The sequence below is a fragment of the Theropithecus gelada genome, chromosome 7a, assembly GCF_003255815.1.
Source record: "Theropithecus gelada isolate Dixy chromosome 7a, Tgel_1.0, whole genome shotgun sequence".
Lineage (NCBI taxonomy): Eukaryota > Metazoa > Chordata > Mammalia > Primates > Cercopithecidae > Theropithecus > Theropithecus gelada.
Window position 1 is genome coordinate 51,771,273 of NC_037674.1, and position 8,413 is coordinate 51,779,685.

The following is an 8,413-nucleotide window of genomic DNA, read 5'->3' on the forward strand; positions in this document are numbered from 1 at the left end:
TCAAAAAAAAAAAAAAAAAAAAAAAATTGTGTGTAGTTACAGTATTCAATGTGGTGTTTTGATATATGCATACATTATAAAATTATTAAATCAAGTTAATTAACATTTCCATTACCTGATATACTTATTATTTTTATTATTGTGGTAAGAACATTTAAGATCTATTTGCTTAGAATAGTGTTTACTAGAGGTGAGGAAAGATAAGCAGGAGAGAGTAGCCAAAGGTTGGCTAACAGGTTAACAGATACAAGAGTACATGGCTGGGCCAGGCACGGTGGCTCATGCCTGTAATCCCAGCATTTTGGGAGGCCAAGGCGGATCACTTGAGGTCAGGAGTTCGAGACCAGCCTGGCCAACATGGTGAAACCCTGTCTCTATGAAAAACACAAAAATTAGCTGGGGGTGGTGGCTCATGCCTGTAATCCCGGCTACTTGAGAGGCTGAGGCATGAAAACTGCTCGAACCCAGGAGGCAGAGGTTGCAGTGAGCCAAGATTGTGCCACTGCACTCCACCCTGAGAGACAGAGTGAGACTGTGTCTGAAATTAAAAAAAAAAAAAAAAAAATACATGGCTGAGATCAGTGGCTCAGGCCTATCATCCCAGCACTTTGGGAGGCTGAGGTGGGAGAATCACTTGAACCCAGGAGTTTGAGACCAGCCTGGGGAACATAGGGAGATCCCATCTCTGCAAAAAATTCAAAAATTCGCCATGCATTTTTAGCTACTTGGGAGGCAGAGGTGGGAGGATCACTTGGGCTAGAGAGGTCAAGGCTGCAGTGAGCTGTGATTGCACCACTGCAGTCCAGCCTAGGGGACAGAGTGAGACCCTGTCTGGAAAAAAAACAAAAAAAAGAATACAGCTAGATAGGAGGAATAGTTCTAGTGTTCTTTAGCACTATAGGGTGACTATAATTTATGACAATTTATTACATATTTTCAAATAGCCAGAAGAGTGGATTTTGAATACTCCCAGAACAAAGAAATGATAAATTTTTGAGGTGGTGGAGATGCTAATTACCCTGATTTGATCATTATACATTGTATACATGTATAAAAATATTCTACTGTACCCCATAAATATGTACAAGTATTATGTATCAATTAAAAATAATAAAAGCAAAAAATCTACTCTCTCAGCAATTTTTAAATATACATTATTCTTAACTGTAGTCATCATGCTGTACAACAGATCTCCAGAATTTGTAAGATTTTCTTTATTTCTGATCAAAGTACTACATACACAGAGTTAAGAACACAATGATATCTGGAGCAAGAAATCCCCAGTAAAACAAAAAAAGAAGAAAAAAAAAAGAACAAAATCATAATAAAAGGCTTATATCAAAAAGCATTTCCTCTGCCCTTTCCTTTCTTGCCATTGAGTCCTAATTCCCAGAGGCCATCACTTTAAACTCATTTTGCTATTTCCTCTGATATTTATAATCATATTTCTAAATAATGCTTATGTTGCTATTTCTTGATTTGTTTTCTTCAGTATCTGTCTACCTCCTGGCATAGCACAGTATAGGGCTTACCTCCCTTATGAGGTCTTAACCATTTCCTTGCTTCCAATCTACCAGTTTGATTGGCTCATAGTCTTATGAAATCAAAAGCATTTATATTCTTGTAGCTATCTAAATATTGTTCCCTAACCCAACTCCGGCACTGAAATTGTCTCATTTATTTCCTTTTTCTCTCTCAGAGTTAATAATTGCTTCGCATTTTTTTCCTTCATTTGTTTATATGTTTTTGTACCTATTACCTACCCTTTTTTTTTTTTTTTTTTTTTGAGATGGAGTCTCACTCTGTCACCCAGGCTGGAATGCAGTGGCACAATATCAGCTCACTGCAACCTCCATGTCCTGGGTTCAAGCGATTCTCCTGCCTCAGTCTCCTGAGTAGCTGGGACTACAGGTGCCCGCCACCATGCCTGGCTAACTTTTGTATTTTTTAGTAGAGACGGAGTTTCACCATATTGGCCAGGCTAGTCTCAGACTCCTGACCTCTTGATCTGCCCTTCCTCAGCCTCCCAAAGTGCTGGGATTACAGGTATGAGTCACCGCGTCTGGCCCACCTACCATTTTCTTTTCAGATGCTCCAACTGATTTATCAAATACCTAGTGATAATGATCCAAAAACTAAGAAACACCAGATACTGTATCAGACCTGTTATTTTCCTGGAGTCTTCCCTCTCTCCCTTGCCCTCCATCCTTCTGCTCCAATCTGGACTCAACTCTCAGCCCATGGCACGGCTGGCATCCTGGCATGTCTCTGCACTACTGTATGAATTTCCTGCTGCCTCTTCTGTGTGCATCTCGTGTTCCCCGGTTTACTCTCTCATTGTGTTGCAGCACATTTTCCAGTGGCTTCCTGAGAAAGAGTGAATGGAAGCCAAGCTTTCTGACCCTCACGTATTTTAGAATGTCATTGTTCTGCCCCAGCTCCTGATTACTAGTTTGGCTGGGTATAATGCTCTAATTTAAACATAACTTCTCCTCACATTGGGAAATATTGCTCTATTATTTTCTAGTTCCCAGTGTTGTTGGGAAGAAGTCAGTGTTATGCGGAGTCTTGGCTCTTTACTTATGACCTGTGTTTTCTCTCTGGAAGATTTTAGGATTTTCCCTCTACTCTTAGTTTTCTGGAATTTCCCAATGATGTGCCTTGTTGTAGGTCTTCATTCACTGTGCTAGTCACTTGGTAGACTCTTTTGAACTTGAAAATTATGTGCTTCTGTTGCAGGAAGTCACCAGCAGGTTCATGTGAGCTGGGTAATCACATTCTTTTCTTCCAAGGACAGAGGTATCAAGGCCCTGGGAACCTTATAAATGGATGTGGGGAAAGGAGGCCTGAGGTGAATCCAACAAAGCTGTAGCACCCACTGAGCTCATGTCCCAGGGCTGGGCTCTGCCTGAGGACAATAGACATGGGTGAGACCCACTTCCTCACCCAGTCCCATGGTGGGGCTCAGGACACACATGGTCCAGGAGGCCCCCGGCCCCCAGCTACATTTACATGCACCTACCTGCATGCAGCAATCAGTGAGCCCCAGGACAATGTAGGGGAAGGGGCAGCTCCAGAGAGCAGGATAGGAGGGAGGTAAATAATCATGGGGTGGGGAGTGGCCTTATGGGGAAGGGGCAAAGGCAGGGCCGTGTGTGTGTGTGTGTGTGTGTGTGTGTGTGTGTGTTGTGTATTGGGGGAAATGGGGAGAGCATCTGTAGTTTTGTCTGCCCCCTTTTCTGGCCACTGCACCCCTTTTTTCATGAACAGTTTTTCTTCCCATCATGGACTGAGTGTCTCTGTCTCCTCCAAATTCATATGTTGAAGCCCTAACCCTCTGCGTGGCTGTATTTGGAGATGAGGCCTCTCAGGAAGTCATTAAGGTTAAATGAGGTCCTAAGGGTGGGGCCCTGATTCAGTAGGATTAGTATCCTTATAAGACGAGACACCAGAGAGTGCCCTCACTCACTCTCTCTGCACAAATACAAAGATGAGGTCATGCGAGCACACAATATGGCAGCCACCTATGGGACAAGAGAAGAGGCGTCAGAATGAAACCTACCTTGCTGGTAGTTTGTTCTTGGATTTCCCAACCTTCAGAACTGTGAGAAATAAATGTTTGTGATTTAAGCCACCCAGTCTGTAGTATTTTGGCGTGATACCCTGAACTAATACATCTCCCCGCCCTACTTCAACCACATGACACTAGAGGGCTTGGCAGTTTGTGTCCCAGCTACCCAGCCAACCCAGACCAGACCAAGCAGAAACTTTCTTCTGGAATTTTCTGAGTCGGAACTAATGGAGGGGAGCCCCATCCTTTCTTGGGGGCAAAGCCAGGAAGATGGAAGCCTCATGCTGCCAACAGCCTGACTCCAACCTTGTGGGGAAAGTTGCTCTAAGAGCACAAAACTAGTCTGCAGACTGAGGTGGAGATAGAGACAAGGGGAGGTGCCTGCAAATCCTAATAGCATTGGTGACTCAGAGTCCAGGTATTCCTGAGGCCCAACTGTTCCCTCTCCTGCCCGTGGCTAACTTACTAACCAATGAACTTCCCTTCTTGCCTAAGACAACTCGAGTGAATTTTCTGTCACTCACCCCCAAAGAGCCCTGACTGCAATGACAGGACATGGCAGGGCTGGGCTGGCTTGGGCAGAGAACAGTGTGGGTAGAATCAGCAGTGACAGGCACACAAGAAGTGCAGTTATCGCGTGGCCTCCATGAGGTCTTCCTCCAGCCCCGACTGTGAGCAAGGCTGGGCTCATACGCTCAGTAGATCAGAGTGAGGGATTTGGTCAGAGATGCCATGCTCAGGGCCATCTTTCTATGGGCCAGACTCTTCATCATCAAAGGTTTTGCCATCAGAGACAGTTTTAGTCACTTCTTGGGTTCACATGATCAATTGCTGTTCTCCTGCTTTCAGGATCTGTACACTAGGCTGCCCCACCTGAGTGTTAGGAAGCCATAGGCATCCTGGCCAGAAGTCTGGACCCCAAAAAGGGCTCCTGCCAGCCTGCTAAGGGTTCTAGAGGGCAGGACCAAGGGGTAGTGGGAGGAGCCCAGCCTGGACTGCCAAGACATGTACACCACTCTTGATTCATCTCCTGGAGCTTTTCACCCATCAAGTTTAGGTTCCCAGTGGGGCACACATAGGAAAGACAATGCCCATGTCTTCGACTAGTTTCCCCATCAGAGGTGGTCATTGCACCAAGCACCCTCCTCCGTTAAAACCGGACAGACCAAAGGCCACTTTCCTAATGGATGAATCTTCTTGATCTGTCTCACGTTCCCAACAGAACTCTCTCTGTGGGATGGGAAGGTGCCATCCCAGGGGAGCCCTTTTGATCCACCCTCCAGCCAAAGCTGGTTCCCCTGCCAAGCAGGCCCTAGCGTTACACTGGAGAGTGACAGGCCTCATCTGAAGATTTCTGGCTGAGAATTGTCAGTTTCCTGCACAAGTACATCCTGGCAGTTTACTCATTTCTGAGTAAACTGTTTACTCATTTCCATTATTGGAACGCTAAGCTTGTGGAGTTATTTATATCCCACTGCTCAATGTCACTGCCAAGGTCTGATTTTTCACAAAAAAACATTTGCAACTTCTGACATAAATGGGTTAATTCAAATTAAACCCAGAAAGAGACTGCTGCTTCAGTCTCAACTGCTTGGAAATTGTGTTATGTAGAGCTTTTGTTTACTGAAAATTGTGCTTTCAGACTCTGTGCAGATTAACCCAATAGATAGAGCCAGTACACACATAGGGCACCAACAAAAGACAAGTGTGTCTCTGTGTGCATATACGTAACAGAAAATCCAAAAATAAATACTTTAATTTCAGCTATCATGGAAGTTTTGTGTCATTTCTCCAAAAATGCCCATATCAAATTTTATTTTATAATTTAGTCTTGTTTTTATTTAGAATTACTTAAGAAAAAGGGGAGCTGAGTGTGGTGGCTCATGCCTGTAATCCCAGCACTTTGGGAGGCTGAGGCAGAGGATCGCTTGAGCCCAAGAGTTTAAGATCATCCTGGGCAACATGGTGAAACCCCATCTCTACAACAAATACAAAGATTAGCCAGATGTCGTGGTGTGTGCCTATGGTCCCAGCTGTGCAGGAGACTGAAGTGGGAGATTCATCTGAGCCTGATAAGTTGAGGCTGCAGTGAGCTGTGATTGCACCACTATACCCCAAACCGGAGAAAAAAAGAAACCCCGTAAAAAAAAAAAAAAAAAAAGGAAAAAAGAAAAACAGAAAAAGAGAGGAAGAGGAAAAGAAAGAAGAAAGAAAGAAAAGAAAGAAGAAAGAAAGAAGGAAGGAAAGAAGAAAGAAAGAAAGAAAGAAAGAAAGAAAGAAAGAAAGAAAGAAAGAAAGAAAGAAAGAAAGAAAGAAAGAAAGAAAGAAAGAGGAGCTCTGCACAACAATTTTGCAGTGTCTTAGGTCTCTAAAGATCTTAATGAGGACCTAAACTCAGATTAGGCTGGGATCCTGGGCAGTGTGGCCCCAAACACATTTATGGGAGGCCCTTCCAATATGAGTCTAGACTGAGATAGAGTGGGTCTCAGGAAAGGGGCTGATATGCCAGTGGTTCTCAACCTGACTGCACCTGGAGAGCTTGGCATCACCTGCAGAGCTTGAAAACATTCTGATGGCCAAGCCCCACCCTAGAGATTCTGAGCTAATGTTGGGGGACAGCCTGGGCACCAGGAGTTTTCACAGCTCACCTGATGATGGCACTGTGCAGCCAGGGTTGAGAAATACTGCCCTTTGCTGTCTCCACATTGTGCCTGCTTTAGTTTCCCCATGTTCCCCTAGGCTCCAGGATCTGGGAGAACTACCAGAATTGAGAATTAGCCCTCCTACCCAGCTACTTTCCTCCCCTGCTGGGGAATCTTTGAGCCTTCATTTTGGCTATAGGCCCCAATATAACTCATCAGCCCAGGGATCGGGGGCAGAAGTGGGGCTCCTGGCAGACAGCAAAGAATGTGGGCTTTGTAGTTACACAGACTCGCATTCAAGTCCCAGCTCTGCGATGTTAGAAAAGGATCTGATCCACAGTTGGTTATCCTGCGAAGTGAAGAAAGTGTCCCCCTAGCCGGCAGGATCTCTTTGAGACTGAAATGAGAGAAAGTTGGGGCAACAAGTGAGTTCCTTCTGCCCCATTTCTGTGAACTGGCCCTGTAGCTTCTCCTTGGTCCTTTGAGTTCTCAGCTTTAGCTCTCTTCCTCCTGCTCCTTCTCACTCTCTCTCTTTTCCATCCTGGATAAGTGCCCTGCTTCTCCCCACAGGTTAACCACCCTCCCCCATGCCCAGTGGGTGATGAAAGTCTTCCCTGGCTGGGCCAGCATCTCCCTGATACTTCCTTTCTCTCCTGCATTCAACCATGAAGAAGCCCAGCACAGTCTTCCTTTCTCCTGCCCCATTTCCACTGCTAGGTCACTGTCAGTTCTTACACAGACATCCCCAGTAGCTTCCACTTTGGCTTCTTCCAACCAGCCATTCTGGTATTGCAACCATATTCATCTTTAAAAGCCCCATATTATTAAGTCACTCTCTTGCTAAATTCTGCAATGGCCTTGACTCACCCTTGGCCTGAAGGATCTGGCCTCTGCCTGTCTCTGCAGCCGCCTCTTGCTTCATTCTTTCTCTCTCACTCCCTCAATCACCTCAGATCCCTGAGGGTTCCCTCCCTCCTACCTCAGGACCTTTGCACATGCTGTTCTCTCTGCCAGAAACACTTCTCTTTGACAGTAAATGCCTTCTCAAATATCCCTTAATTGGAGTGTCAACTACCCACCTCATCAGATTAGGTCCCTCACTATACGCTCTTATATCTCTTTATACTTTTTCAATTAAATAAATTTTGATCATGTGATTTATGGCCATCTCCCCTACTAGACTATAAGCTCCATAACATCAAGGACCAGGTCAGTTTTTGTTCATCATTGTAACCCCAATGCTTAGCACTGTGCCTAGCACAAACTAGGGGCCATTTGGACCAGTGTCTAGGCTGTGTAGACTTGCACCCCTGGGGAAGTGTGTGGATAAACATGAGAAATAGGATGACTGCCTCCCCAGCATGACTTGAGTGCTTCCTGGGTGTATCTAGGCAGGTATCACATGCTGGGTGACATCAGAGAAGTGCCCTGTTTTCCTTTTATAAGAGAAGGAAAGGTTAGAGACTACAGTCAGCTGTGGGATCATACAGTGTCTGCTCTGCTCCACTGGGCTCAAGGCCCCTGGGGAATGGGGACTGGGGATATGGGACAGGGACATGGCACATGCTGCAAGTGGTTGTGGCAGGGAGCCTTATGGAGGAACAGCAGTGAGTCAGTCCCTTCTTGGCATGGGATGCTGCCTCTGCAGGCATGGGAGGCCATATTCCCCACTCTCACACCCAGTCAGTTGGGTGCTTCTAACTTGAGCTGTGGCATTTGGCATGTAAAGAAATGCATTCCTGGTTTTCCAGCTTGGATTTCATGGTAAGTAGGGGTGTGAGGTCTGAGGAGGATGAGTGTTTCAGTGGAGATATCTGGATAACTTTTAGGATAAGTTTATCCTAAATATTGCATGGGATATACTTATACAAAAAACGATTTGCTGTTTATCTGATATTGTAGGTTAACTGCATGTCCTATACTTTTCTTTGCTCAATCTGGCACCCCTAAGCTTGGGGCTTCCTCACTTCACCGTGGTGTTGTTGTGCCCTCCCTCCATTACACCACAGTAGGCTCTTGGGGTACACAGAGGAGTGAAACAGGACCCTTCCCTCAGGAAACTCATGGTATAACATAAGAGACAAGAATTTGAACAGAGATTACCAAAGCAATGCAAACTCTATTTCTGAGAATTTGGGGGCCCTTGTTGGAATAGGACAGCTTTAGAATTTATAAGAGATCAGAAATCATGGAACAGAAT